This window comes from Camelus ferus, chromosome 21 (assembly GCF_009834535.1).
Source record: "Camelus ferus isolate YT-003-E chromosome 21, BCGSAC_Cfer_1.0, whole genome shotgun sequence".
In the NCBI taxonomy this organism is placed as follows: domain Eukaryota; kingdom Metazoa; phylum Chordata; class Mammalia; order Artiodactyla; family Camelidae; genus Camelus; species Camelus ferus.
Window position 1 is genome coordinate 8,948,104 of NC_045716.1, and position 15,427 is coordinate 8,963,530.

The 15,427-nt window shown below is 36.7% G+C and overlaps 1 long non-coding RNA gene across 1 annotated transcript in view; it reads right to left on the reverse strand.

Annotated features, from left to right (window-relative positions):
• Positions 1–108: 108 nt before the first annotated feature.
• Positions 109–15,427, reverse strand: part of LOC116658646 — a 29,120-nt gene continuing 13,801 nt past the window's right edge. The window contains exons 2-3 of the long non-coding RNA XR_004313869.1: positions 10,256–10,292; positions 109–550 (exon numbers count right to left, since the gene is read on the reverse strand). This is a non-coding gene — a long non-coding RNA (uncharacterized LOC116658646). The remainder of the gene's footprint in view (positions 551–10,255; positions 10,293–15,427) is intronic.

Consider the following 15,427-nt stretch of genomic DNA (forward strand, 5'->3'; position numbering starts at 1 on the left):
CACCACTGCTATAAATATTAAAATAATGTACTAATAAAATAGTGTGTGTGTATGTACGTGTGTGTATATATATATATACATATATATATACACACACGTATGCCTAAGACTTACCTATTTTAGTGATCTCACTAGTTTCCTCTTTCTCCATAAATAAAGAGTGAAAAGTCAGTGAGAATTTTTGACTATTACTTTTCTATGCTCTGTTAACCGAAGCTGAAATACATTCTGAGTGTGTTCTGTCTCCTGAAGGTACTGTCTTTGAATTTTCCCCAAATTTAACACCATAAACCTAAACATAACAGTTTTGTCTTCACACCTAAAACCTAAGAATGATTGTTAACCAAAGTAAATATATGCAAAATGCACAAATGCAAAAAATAATGTGGAATAAAAATACTCAACCCCCTGGGGAGCTTATTCCATGCATCCAGTTTCTTGGAGGCTAATTATCTGGTTTATGCTCTAAACAGATCCTTTGTTTCTTCTCACTCCAAATATAGTTGCACTTCTGCCACTGAACCACTCATTTTCTTCTCCACATAAGAATCTAGGAGAAATGAAAGGGAGAACCAATATTTTAGCTCTTGAACTTTCAAGCTCTTGAACTACACAGTACTTTATATAGGATAGTGGATGCTGTGATCTGCTACCCCAACTGCCACAAATATTGACTGCTGGTCCACAATTTTAAAACTCTCTAGAAATTGTTGTTCAGCTGATGATAGCCACGTCCTGAGAAGTTCTTGCTCCCTTCCTGGGAATAGTTCTTACCCAATAACTGGTCGATATGAGGTTATGAAGTATAAAGGTCTGGCCTCAAGGTGGGACAACTCTGAAGGGACCCAGCTCCAAAACTTCTTGTGCGATCAGCTGAGGCCCCTGTTGTGACTGCATCAAAGATCGACTTTTCCCATTGCCCTCACTCCCTGACAGGTGTTGTCCTTGAGAGTACTTCTCGATAAACCTTTCTCCACAAATCACCATCTGAGAGTCTGCTTTTGGGGAAACAATCTAAGGCATATGGGTTGATTTTACCCCACTGGAACTGAATTGCTTTAATTCAGAAGTAAATTCTAGTAATATGTCTGTACTATTTTTTTCACCATTCCCTTTCAATTTGACAGTGTTTTTTGTTCCCTTTAAGTTCCTGTAACAGCATATTGCAAAACTACTCTATGACACAGAATGTTAACAATAGTGGTAAAATGAAAGCTGGGTTATTCCTTGCCTATTTTATAGCTACCCAAAACAACATTCTTGACTTTCTTTGTGAGTTAGGGGAGAAGATGGAGTCCATGAAACTAAGTAAAGCTACTTTCATGGAAATCAAACGCATACTCTTGGCATTATTTTACCAAGCTCTGCCCAACTAAGCTAATGAGTTCAGACAGAAAGCTTGAAAGTGAGATTTAAAGACTCCTTCTATAAATCTTGCCATCCCTGTTAGTGAAAACTGTCAAGAGTAGTGTAAAAATTGCTCACAGACATAGAAAACAAACTTATGCTTGTTTGTAACAAGAGGTAACAAACCAGGGGGGAAAGAGGTGGGGAAGGATAAACTGGGAGTTTGGGATTTGCAGACACTATTGTATATAACATAGATACACAACAAGGTCCTACTGTCTAGCACAGGGAACTGTATTCAATATCTTGTGATAATCTATAATGAAGAAGAATATGAAAAGGAATATATATATATGTGTATAACTGAATCACTATGCTGTATACCAGAAACTAACACAACATTGTCAATCGACTATACTTTGGTCAAAATTTTAAAAAATATATATAGAAAAGAAAAGTAACCTAAAAATCATATTTTTGAGAGCTTTTACATTTCTCCAATAGATTCTAGTTGAAGATGGCAGATTGATCATATGAATTATCTTCTCTCCTGCCTAAGAACCCCGCTAAAATTAAGAGAATGGGAGAAGAAACAGCAGCAGATAAAAAATGTCAACTAAATTTTGAAAAACTGAAATCATATGAAGTAGTAGTAACTGATTCTGCAGAGCAGAAACTGAATAGACCTGAAAAACAACAACAAAACATTCTGTGACCCTCCAGTGAAGCGGCTGACTCTCGTCATCCTAAACTAAGTAAATAGAACAAAGGGACTCAGAGAAGGCAGAGATGACTTAAGAAAAAGAAAATTCTTTTAAAAACTCTAAAACTTTCAGTGATGTGAGAGATTATATGACACCCATTTTAAAAACAGAAACAGAATTCCATAAAAAATAAGCAGAGAATACAAAAGCCATCTTACAAATTAAAAATAGAATAGCCAAAATAACACTGTGATTAGACGTGTTGGAAGAGAAAGTTAATAAATCCCCCAGAAAGCAGAGAAAGATAGAAAAGAGGAAATAAAAGAGATATAGAGGATCAATCCAGCAAGGCCAAAAACCAAGTGATAGAATTTCTGCAGAGGGAGAGAGTAAATAGAGATGAGCAAATTATCAAAGGAAGTAATACTAGAAAATTCCCCAGACCCAAATGAAGAGGATTCTACAAATCAAAAAATCCCAGGGACCCTGAGCAATGGCTGAAAGAAACATTCACAGAAAAGTTTGTCATTGTGAAATTTTAAAATGCCAGAGATAAAGAGAAGACTCTAAAGGCGTCCATAGAGGAAAAACAGTTTCTATTCAAAGGAGCAAGAAAGAGAATGGCATAAAAATTCTGTTATCAGTATGAATGCTGGCAGATAATGAAGCAATGCTTTCAAATTCTGAGGAAAAAATACCTTTCAAACTATAAGATAAACTAAAGATATTGTCATTGATTTAAGGAGCCAGAAAATTCATTTTCTGTCTGTCTTCCTCTGGCTTTTACTAAGGATGTTCTCAAACAAAAGAGGACTACAGGTCAAGACAGAAGGACAGGGAAACTGGGAAGGAGTGCAATGCCACACGGGAAAAGCAGGCCGAGGGCTTCGATACTGACTGAAACAAGACAGAGCCTTCCATGTATGTGAGTCAGGACAACAAGAAGACTGACAGTTTTTCTGTCATCTGTGAGCATTTGGCAAAAACTAGTGACAGGTAGATTGTATATCTGTTTGAGTAGTTATAACAATTTAAAAATTCTTCTACTTTTTATTTTTATTTTAAAAGTTATTTAAAATTTTTATTTTAAAATTAATGTTCTTTAAAAGTTCCAAAAAAAAAAAAAAAAAGGAAAAATAGCCACAGTTTAGAGAACTAAAGTAAGCAATATTTACATAGAACTAAATATTTACATTGAAATAAAAATTACAATAGATTATATTAGAAGTGTGAGCAGTGGGTGGAGAGACTGTCAAAGGATTTAATCCACTTAGTTATAAATTCCATAAGATCAGGGACTTGTCTGTTTTCCCAGCACAAAGAGCAGAGTCTGGGATATACAGGTGATCAATATTCGTTGATTTGTTATCACCTACCATACCAGGAAGTCAATAGACGCTGCTTTAAAGTGGCAAATCAAGAAGCAGCTTTATAAAGATAACTTCTAGGCATATGGAGATATGTATAAATCACACACACACACACAGAAACAGCTCCTATGATTTAAAAGAAAAAGATTACTTCTGAGGCAGTCACTGGGAGGTAGTCTGAAGAGTTGGGGCAAGAAACTTGTCTTTATAACTTATTTGTTGCTATTTGATTTTTTAAAAATTATGTGTATGTAATAAATATTTTGATTAAACTTTTAATGAAATAAAGTTGATAAAGGTTAAAATAAAACACTTTTCTTATAAAATTTTTTTTTAAAGGAAAGTGCTGAACAATAGAAGCTGAACACAAAGTGATCACTGGCCCTTTATTACAAAAGATATGCCAAACGGAACCCCACTTGCTCTTTGGGCACCTTGACAATCAGTTTGCTAGAAAAGGTAAGGAAAGCTGGGCAAATAAAATTCAAGTTTTAGTGCACTGCTCTTGAATGGCATGAGCTTATAATGGATTTAGAGAATGCATTAATGGTGATTTATTTTGTATGGCTTCCGATTTAACTTAGCATTATGACAGTAGGCAAGGTTAAATTATGTTTTACTATGCAGCTATGGCTATTTAAAATTATTCTACTGCTGAGCAAATGATATGTTTATGCATTTGGTCCTGTTAAAAAAAAATCTAGGGTTCTTTCAAATGGAGCAAATACAAGGTAGATTTAACTAATTCCCTTGCCTTAGCTTTGGTGTTACATAAACCTTAACAATTCTTATGGCTTTCTTTTCCCACCCTCCCCTCAAATTACAATGTTTACCACTTTCTTTCTTTCTTTTTTCCCCCCTTCTAACATTAGTGACATATGTCTTTTGAATTGAGCTTTTAGTTAATCTTTGATTATAGTTTGTAGAACAAAGCATATGATAAATTGCTAGTTAAGTGATGGGTACCTAGGGTCTCTTTTATATCATTCTATCTACTTTTGTTTGTATTTGAAAATTTCTATACTAAAAAGCTAGAATAAAGGTGGGCTCCCATTAAAAGAAAGAATTTGTTCATATCTATCCCTTATTGTTCAGTGAGTCAATTTAGCAAGGCAAGAGTCCATTTTCTTTTCAACCTTCTCCAACATAAGTTCCAGTTTTGTTTTTGTTTTTAATATAAAGAGCAGCCGAAGTGACATCTCTCTTCAGCAAAATAGGCCTCGGCCTGCTGCACACCTGAAGGAGAGACCTGCCAGGGAAACCTCAGCTGGAAGCCGTGGCACACTTTCTGGGCATTGATACTAAATCAAAGCCCCAGTTAATGAGCAGGACTGCTTTGTTGCTGAAGCACTTGTCTTGCGAGTGACAATAAGATTGAGGGTATGCTATTAATAGACTCTAACGCTCCCTTCTTTTTTCTGGCCTTGTTTGTGACGAAAGCCCAAGTGTTGATTGTGGAACCTAGATGAGTCGTTATTTGTGTAGTTGTTCTCTCACTGAAACTCTACTGGGTGGTTTTAGTTCAATCAAAAATGATGGCTGCCTTTCTTGCTCTAAACTGTTTGACTGGGTTGTTTACACATTCAGTTGTGCCAAACCTGATCTTCCCCACAAAGGCTGTTTGTTTTTGCCGATCCTTCAGGTGATTCATCTGCTACACACACATAAAAATTATAGCTCACAAGGTTGTTGTTAGAATTAATTAATGTTTGCTGAATACTTTATGGTTCTCAGATGAAAGGCACTAAGGAAGTGCAGTGTGTCTACATAAAATAATAACATCAGTACACATTGTAAAGAACGTTGGGATCTTTCTGACTGAAAGGTGAAGTATTAACTTCAGGTTATTTTTATTAGTGTTTGCAGGAGAATCAAACAGTATTTGGTGGAATATAATGAAACTCAAGAGGTTTTCAGGTGAACATGTAACTGACAAAGGCAGATAGTCAATATATTTCTGTTGTAGACTGAGGAAATACAACAATTTGGTTTTGAATACCTAAACATCCAAAAAAAAAAAACAAAAAAAGGAAGGAAGGAAGGAAGGAAGGAAGGAAGGAAGGAAGGAAGGAAGGAAGGAAGGAAGGAAGAAAGAAAGAAAGAAAGAAAGAAAGAAAGAAAGAAAGAAAGAAAGAAAGAAAGAAAGAGAAAGAGAAAGAGAAAAGAAAAAAAGAAAAGAAAAGAAAAAAGCACATACTCAATGTTCAAAGACAGCAGCCTAAAAATCATAATAGAGATAAACAACTATAAACTGGCCCAAAGAGGGCTATCTGAAATACCTGATCTTATTTTACTCTGAATAGTTTTACCGTAGTCGGCAGAAGACAGTTTAAAGAAAGAGAGGAGGGAGGAAAAACTGCGTAAACATCAGTGAACACAGGAGAAACCTGAGGGTTATTTTGAACCCATCCTTTATTTCACTCCTCTTGATAATGAAATCCTAATAACATTTCCTCCTAAATAGCAATTCCTCCACCTGCCTCACCCCAGTTGGATCCCTCAGCATCTCATATCTGGGCTGCCGCGGTGGCTGCCTGGCTGGCATCCCTGAACACTCTCACCCTCTGCACCAAACTCATCCTGTGTAAACCCCCTCCCTGCCTTTCAGGGCATGTTAGCATCAGTTCCCACTCCACCTATCCTGAATAACTCTCTGTTCAGCCACACTGTTTTCCTGGGAAGTTATCCCCTCCTTCATAATCTTTAAACCACCAAGATGTACTATCTTTCCCCTCCACCGATCTGAATTAAACTCATTCTTGACATTTCTGATCAACTTTGAAGTCTTCCCTAACCATTCCAGCTCTCAAAAATACTTTCTCTTTTCTGACCTTTTTCACATCTGGACATCTAGATTTTGTGCCACAGCCTTTTGTGTTTGTCACTCTTACCTACTGGATGAGACTGTAACCTCCCTGAGGGAAGGCTGTTGTGGATATCCATTCTGCACGTCCACAGACTGAAGCACTTACAAGGAGCACAGTAAACGTCGGCCTGATTGTCTGATCCTAACTGTGGTCCAGTGTTGTCTCCCTTTCAAAACAGGAAGGGGGCGGGTGCTGCTGTGAAGAACACTGGCTTTGGAGTCAGAGCTGAAATGAGAATTCCACCTCTGCCGCTTATATTCCACTTCTGTTGCATGAATGTGGGGAAGATTTTTTTTTTCTAACATCTAAGGAGTGACCAAGACAAATACTACACGTGTTCATCCAGCCGCTGCCCCGTGGAGAAGGACATCAGATCTGGCTACGAGAGCCATCAGGTTGTGTCCTCCAGCATGGGGGAAGGAGTACTTCATAGGCCATGTCGAGTCTAAAGGAAATTTTTTTTTACTTCCCTTGCTACAGTTCTACTCTCACTAATAAACTCTTTGGTTTTCCAAGTGCCTTGATACAGGAAGAGTGACTCCCAGATAGAAGGTTAGCATTTCCAGACACTAAGAAGGAATATACCACTTGACATCATGGCTGTCCTAGGAGTTCTGTGAGTGTGAACTGTCTTTAGGGCATTCATCATCAATTACTGAGAAAATCCAGTTTATGAAAAAAGCTGAGAAACACTCACAACAGTCACTGGGCAATGGTGATCCTGCCAAGTACTCTACCAAAGAGGGCCTGCCAGAGCAGCTAGCTCGTCAGCCATACTTCCACTCAGTCCCTAAACTGTTACACACATCTGCTTGTCAAATCACCTGTCCTGATTTTGGTTGCACCAGAGGAGTCATATAGTGCAGTGGTCAAGGGAATAGACTTTAGAGCTACGTGGCTTCAGTTTGAAACAAGACTCTACTATTTACTAAATCACTTTAAATAGCCAATGCTTCTGTGTCTGTTTCCTCATATGAAACAGGATGCTAACTGCATCTACCTCACAAGGATGTCATGAGACGCTAACACACCCAAAATACTTCAAACAGTGCCCAGCATGTAAGTGCACAATAAATAATAATTATGCAAAAAGCAAGTTCCAGGTAGGACTATGATAAAAATTAGTTTAGTCCTAGTTTACTGACTCATTCTGGTAAAATATGAGAAATAATTTAAAGAATTTGTTGAAATTTTGTAAATATTTCTTACTTCTCCATTTTTGTCAGTTTCTTTTGGGCCACTAATTTGTTTCCTCATAGCAATTAACAGTAAGTCCTTAAAAACAAAAAGGACCTCTGGGCTTTTTTTTCCCTGAGGTCATTAAGGATGGTTAGAGAAAGCTGAAGAGGTAGTTTCTCAGATGGCCTTGTAGGGAGAAACATAGATGGGTTGATGGCAACTGTGAAGAAGAAAGGAATACAGGAAGAATTCCATAAATCTGAGGGAAGAAAGGTGTTCAGAGATGTCACTGGATATCAAGACATGCTCCATGCTCTCCTGGAACCAGAGTTTCTGACTTAACTAAAGATTGGCTTAATAATTGCTCTCAGCTCTACAAAGAGACAGTCTTCAATCCTTCAGTAGATAAAGTTGTTTGTAATACAAGCAAGCTCTTAGTTAACTACCCAAGAATGTGCAAGACATGCTTTTTCATGGATATTATCCTAGGAGATTGAAATGCATTGCATCTAATATATTCTTTGGAGGATTTAGAACACAGATGGAATTTTAAAAAAAATTCATCCCAAACTGCAACAAACATTTCTGGGTCTTCAACATCTTGCGAAGGTTCGAAACCAAATTGATCTTTTGGTTTGATTCCAAAATCTCCACTAAGGATACTTTAAAATGGCTGGTTTCTCTTAACCAACTATACTGGGTGTTTTTTTTCCCACCTACTCTTTGACAGCAGAGCCTAAGAGTCCAGATTTTGTACTGGACTCTCAGGGCTCAATTCCCAGCTCTACCAGTTTTTTGATGAGTGACCTTGGGGCAAGCAATTTAATCTTTCTCTTTCAGTCATCTCCTCATTTGTAAAATGGAGATGATGATGATGATAATAATAATAGTAATACTGATTTATAAGTCTATTGTAAGAATTCAATGTCAGTACATTTAGAACAATGCCTGACACATAGTAAACACTCAAATAAAATTAGTTGCTATTGTAACCTTTATTGTTATCATTTACTGAATTATCTAAAAGTGAGTTTTCATACATCTTCCCTAAAAGCCAAAGTATGGCGAGTGTACAACCTTAAAAGATACTGTAACATAGATTTATCTGCCTAGACCCCCTCTTCTAGTTTGTGTGGTCTGGAATGATTAATCAAGTTTCCTATTTTCCCAACCACAATGGTGGGAACATGTCACAGGTTGGGCCAATCCATTTCAGTCCTGGACTTTCCTGTGTGTTGTGCTGAGGATGGGGTTGAGAGTAGGGAATCTCTCTTGCTTTTGCATTATGAACTATCAGAATACAGCACTGGAATACTAGCCATATCCTCCATCTCCTTTCTGCTACAGAAGAGAATGATGCCGTGAGACAAAGAGCGATAGATAGTCCCAAGAGATGCAGAGAGAACAAATCTCTCCCTGCCTAAATAATCCAACACAACTACATGAGCCTATACTTTCACCCTTTTAGTGAAACAGTTTGAGTTAGACTTCTGTCATTCACACACACACAAAAATGTTATTTTCCAGGATAATTTCAATTTCAAACTTTCTTTTTTATCGTTTCCACAAGTAAAATGACTAATAATCAAGTTACCATGTATACTTTGTGCGCCAAGCACTGTTCTAAACATATTACATGTTGTAACTTATTTCAACTTCCCAACTATGCTATGAAGTAGGTTAATATTATTACCCTTACCTTACAGATGAGGAAAATGAGAAACAAAGAGATTAAGTAATTTGCACAAGACCACATAGATAAAAAGTGGAGACAGGATTCAGATCAAGGTAGTCTGAATCCAGAGTCCACACTTCCTGTGCCTCACTATGTGTCAGATGGGCACTGATCATAGATATTGGTAGGAATTAAACTCTATGTAGTACACCCTCAGAAGAGGATGGGAGGTGGCACATATAATAATACATGTGTGGTAATTTGAGAATGGGAAAGAGTGAAGGAAAAACAGGTCAATTATACTGCTTTATCTACTAAATGGAAAGCGTGCCAGGAAATTAGAGTAATCAAGGATTCTCTAGTTTAGATTATTTCCTTAGATACTCTTCTCCCCAAATTCCATTCATTTCCCATGCCATTTTACGTTCTGTAACCCTTTTCCAATTTTAGCAAAGTCTGGCACAATTTTCTTTCATTTCTGGGATTCCTGAAACGCTTGATACTTCTACTGTTTTGCTTCCCTTTTACTCTCAATCCCACTGCATACTGGCTTAATTGCCATACCTCTTCCTTCTGAAATAGCCCTGGAAAAAGTTGCCAAGAACTTCCTACTTGCCACGTCCATTGAGCATGTCCTGGTAGATATATTGCTTGGCAGATACTTCTGGATTTTTTTTCACTGTTTATCTAGCCTTCCTTGGCATCATCCCTCTTGCTGTTTGGGCCACCACCTCTCCTCATTCTTTTCTTCCTTGCTGACTATCCTTTTCAACCTCTTCATAACGTCCTTTACCTTTTTATCATTAAATATTGATAATCCAGCTCAGCTTTTTAAACTCAGGTCAGTGTTATTTCCTCCAAAAAGCCTTTCCTGTCATCTACCCCACAGAGTTCACCAAAACTTCATCTGGTCTGTATCTGTAATTTTCCTCCACTTCCGTTGCCCCTCGTGTGCTCTATCATTATTTATTTGCTACTTATCTCTCTCCTGGTTTGGGTTGAAAATTCCTACAAGGGATGATGTTTTATTCATCCATGTACCCCAGCATTTAGCACATTTTCACCACAGAGTATGTTCTCAGTAAATGTTACTGAATGAATGAACGGACTTACCTGATTTTCAATTGTGGAATATCTGTCAATTATGAGTCTGTAAAACAGGAGAGACATTATCATAAAGGATGCCCAGAGATATAAATTACCCACTAAGTCAAAGGACACTTGGATACCCAGTAGTAAGCATTGGTACCTAGTATGTCTGAATATTTATTTTCCTGCTAAATAAATCACTGGTGATGCGTGTGTGCTTGTGGGTCTATAGGGAATTAGACAAAAGTAGGCCTGCAGTATCTGGCACAAAAATCAAAACACCTATTTGCCAGTCCTGGCTCTATCACTTAGTCTGGTGATCTTGGGCAAGTTTAGATAATCTGAAGCTTGAATTTTTTTTTATTATAAAAATCTCTAGGCTGCCTATCTCACAGTGCTGATGTGTAGATAAGATGGAAGAAATATGAAGATGCTTTAAAAACTGTTTTAGGTTGTTACATTGGTTGCAAAAAACATAAACACACTAAGATTATGTCAAGTAGTGGATGGTTTACTGAAAATATACCCAAGGAGGGGGAGGGTATAGCTCAGAGGTAGAGTGCATGCTTAACATGCACAAGGTCTTGGGTTCAATCCCCAGTACCTCTGTTTTAAAAAGTAAACAAATGAATGAACTTAAAACTACCTCCCCCCATTAAAAAAGAAATTTTTAAAAATTTAAAAAGAAAAAACATTTGAGGAAATTTTATTAAATTTTTTTAAACTTATTATTGTATTATTTCTTTTTTAATTTTTAAAGGGAGGTAATTAGGTTCTTTTTTTTTTTTTTTTTTTTTTAGAGGAAGTACTAGGGATTAAACCCAGGACCTCATGCATGCTAAGCATGTGCTCTACCACTTGAGCTATACCCTTCCCCACTGAGGAAATTTTAAAAAACAAAATAAAAGCAGAAATCTCAGCCACAGATTTCAGCCAACCAGGGAAGCAGGAAGTGGCCCAATCATGGGTCACACAAGAGTAATGGGAGTCTGAAGACAGCTGAAGTGGACAGAGACTGTAATGTGGTTTCTGAACTGCAAGTTTCTTCAGAGTCCAATACAGATAAAGCAGGAGCTTGCTAATCTCTCCGAGTGCTCTGCAAACCACATGATGTCTTTTCTCTCTGTCTCTGTTTCTCTCAGGGTGACTTTCTGCCTTTCTCTTACTACCAAATAACTGACCCACTAAATTCATAGATCAAATACCAGACAGATTGTTGCTAAGGACCTCATGGCAAAGCCCTCAGCTCCAGGTTCTCTCCTAAGAAGTCAGTCAGCCAATAGTTGGCTGTTCTTGGGTCAGAGGCACTCCCCAGGTCCAGTTAGTGGTACCCATGGTGACAGAGCCAAGAGGAACAAACACATCCACTTATTTATGTACCAAGGCTCTTGCTTTAGATTAGCCACAGTAGAATGCCACTAGACTAAAGGGACGAAGGGAGAAAGGAGTGTTAAAGGAGCCTAGGAACGAGGGTTACTTGGTGGAAGCCTGCCCAGCAGCAGCTGGAAGAATGGAAGAAATGGCTGATGCCCAAGAGGCCACTGAAGCAGTTGGAAGGGGTTTTGATGAGAAATAACCAGGCTTCTTTTTCCTCTTGTTCTCCAAACTCCTCCCATTAATCAATGATCAAGGTGATGGTGGTGGTAAGGGTGGCTGTCCCTGCCCCCAGGCTATGTTTCCGTTTTACATCTCTAACAGCTTGTCTTGGATGTTTTTAAGTTGGTTAAAAACGTAAGTATCACTGAGTCTCTGAGTAACCTTATCAAGGTTACCTGAGGTTAGAGTCTAAATTGGAAAAAATGTCATGGAGGTTTCTGCATCTCATCAAAAAATTATGAGATGCTTTGCACATATAAATGCTTGCCTGTGTACATGGTAACAGTCATACCACAGTATAAACCAATTAAGAAAGAGTCCAAAGCAGAGAGACTGTGTCTTTCAAATTGCAAATATATTTGAGTAGACCAAGTGAGTAATCTTAGGGGAACTATGTGACTGTGATTTTGAACATGCAAATTGTGATAGAAAGGAAGTTAGTGGATAGTCTAATAGACGCGGTGATTTAACCAAATTTTGGGAAATCACTCACACTAATTTCTTTGTCAATATCTGGAGTGTCAAGTTCAAAATATCATAAGGTTGTTGTCATTTTTTTCAAGTTAAATATCCTTTTCTTTTATTAGTAAATTCCCTGAGAGGAGAAGACAGTGCTTTTGGCTCTCTATTCTGATGATGCTATGACTTTTAAATTTTTCAAAATTTTCAAATTGTGTGATATATAATGTATATAAAAGAATGTGTGAAATTGTACAGTTAAAAAATAATGCTAAAATGACATGTATATATTCACTACCTAGGCCAAGAAACAGAATATTTCTGCCCAGGAACTGCCTTATTCCTGATTAATTTATCAACTGTTCCTGTTTTCTTTATATTCTTGATCACTTGTATATAAATCCTTAAATAGCATATTATTTAGTTTTGAATGGTTTTGAATATTATTTAAATGGAATCATAGTGATTATATTCTTCTATGATTTGCCCTTTCACTTGGTATTATTTGTGCGAGTCATTCATGTGTGTATAGTTTGATTCTGCATCTATATTCATAAATTGGCCTATAATGTTCTTTCATTTTGTTATCTTTATTGTGTTTTGAAATCAAGACTATAGCTTTCTTTCAAAATGAGCTGGGAATTTTCTGTTCTTTCTCTACTTCCTGGAAAAACATCTATAAAACAAGAATTAGTTGCTCCTCAAATGTTTAGTAAATTCACCCATAAGAACATTTTGACCTGTTTTTTTGTTTTTTGCAGGGAGAGGTCTTAACTACCATCTTAATCTTTAAACTTCAGGTTTACTCAAGTTCTTCTCATGTCAATTTTGAAATTTTATATATTTTTAGAAACTTTGTATTATATCTAGATTTTCAAATTTATTACATGAATGTTGTAATTTTTTTACTGGCTTGTAAGCACTCTTATGTCATCAAGATATCAAAAATATTTTGACGAGCTTTTCTAGTTGTTCTCAAAATAGGGTTGCTGTGAGCTACCCAGCCCATCACTATTATAAATAGATGTTTGATTCATTTTTAATCTGCCCACTCTTGATTCATGCTTTAAAGCTTTATTTATTCCTAGAACCATTAAACTTATTGATGTTTGGTGTTGCATAATTTTAACATCTGAAGATTCTGTGGCTCTGACTCTGCCATGATGGCTCAGGATGCCTTATTATCTTGAGTGATGATTACTTATTGACATTATTATCATGGTTGTTCTACTGTGAATAATTAGGCTTCTCCCTTTGAACATTCAAAGGAAATTCCTGAGGCTTGAGATACAAGTGGGTTCCTCCAGGGGAAAAAAAATTGCTTTTACTTCTTTCAGGTGAGTGGGCATACTAATCAAGAGCCACTTTAAATGAGAAGATTGGCTTGAGATATTTCTGGCCTACTCAAGAAGTGGGAATTCAAACTGTAAACCTGCAAAAGGGTTGACTGGTGATAATAAACTCTCAGGGGAAATTTTTTCCCATCCATTCATCACCAAACTTTAAAATAGATAATTTTTTGTAGTCCGAAGAAGAGGAGAGATACTCATTTCTAGTTCACCCTAATAATGAGGGTACAGCCCTCTGGGTCCTGGCTGTAGGAGGGGAAAATCTCATGTTAGACTTTATATCCTGAATCTCACTTTGTCTTTTGTGCTGCTAGCCCTTCAGGGCCATGGAAACTGAGTTTACTAAAAGAGGCAAATTCAGTAAATGTTCTCAAGGAGAAAACTCTCAGCATTCCTTTCATAGCTCAGAGCTCCTGATTTTATTCAAAACTTAGCCTGAATATTCCTCACTTTCTTGCCAGCTCATGTATGTATATAAAATCATTTTTAAGAAAATATTTTAACCAGCATTTTTCATTGCTTTCAGCAGGAGAGTCTATTTAGGCCACTGATAGTTTTGTTCTGTGTTTATATTATTAAAAAGGATTATATTACACATGGTTTCACAACCTGTTTTTTTATGCTCATACTGTATAAAAAATACCTGTACACTTAAGGAATATGTGTCTGCAATCATTATTTATTCACTCAACAGATACTACCTGAGGCCATAATATCTGAGACATTTTTTGTCCTAAGGATACAACAATAAATAAGACACACAGTTCCTATGTGTACAAAACTTAAATTCTAGGAGAGGGGAAATATTAAACTTATGCAATTAACTATATCATTATAAACTCTTATTATCAAGAAAAATTAGGGGGTACTTTGAAAGAGGCACTCAACCTAGACTGAGAAGTCAGGGAAGAGCACTCTGAACAAAAGACATTAGAAACTAAAGGATGGGATAAAAGATTAACATACAGTAATCACTTGCATTTCTTTACACTAACAATGAAATATCAGAAAAAGAAAGTAAAGAAATAATCCCTTTTAAACAATAAAACAATAAAACACTTAGGAATAAATCTGACCAAGGAAGTGAAAGACTTATATGTGGAAAACTACAAAGCATTGATTAGGGAAATTAAAGATGACTTGAAAAAATGGAAAGATATCTCATGCTCTTGGATTGGAAGAATCAATACTGTTAAAATGGCCAAGGCAATCTACAGTTTTAATCCAATCCCTGTCAAATTACCCATGACATTTTTCACAGAACTAGAACAAATAATCCTAAAATTTATATGGAATTACAAAAGACCCAGAATTGCCAAAGCAATACTGAAGAAAAAGAACAAACCTGGAGGAATAACTCCCAGGCTTCAGACAATACCACAGAACTACAGTAATCAAAACAGTGTGGTATTGGCACAAAAACAGATATATGGCTCAATGGAACAGAATAGAGAGACCAGAAATAAACTCACACACCTATAGTTAATTAATCTTCGACAAAGGAGGCAAGAATATACAATGGAGAAAAGACAGTCTCTTCAGCAAGTGGTATTGGGAAAACTGGACAGCAGCATATAAATCAATGAAGTTAGAACACTCCCTCACACCATACACAAAAATAAACTCAAAACAGCTTAAGGGCTTAAATATAAGTCAAGACAGGATAAACCTCCTAGAAGAAAACATAGGCAAAACATTCTCTGACATAAATCTTAGCAGTGTTCTCCTAGGGCAGTCTACCTAGGCAATAGAAATAAAAGCAAAAATAAACAAATGAGACCTAATTAAATGT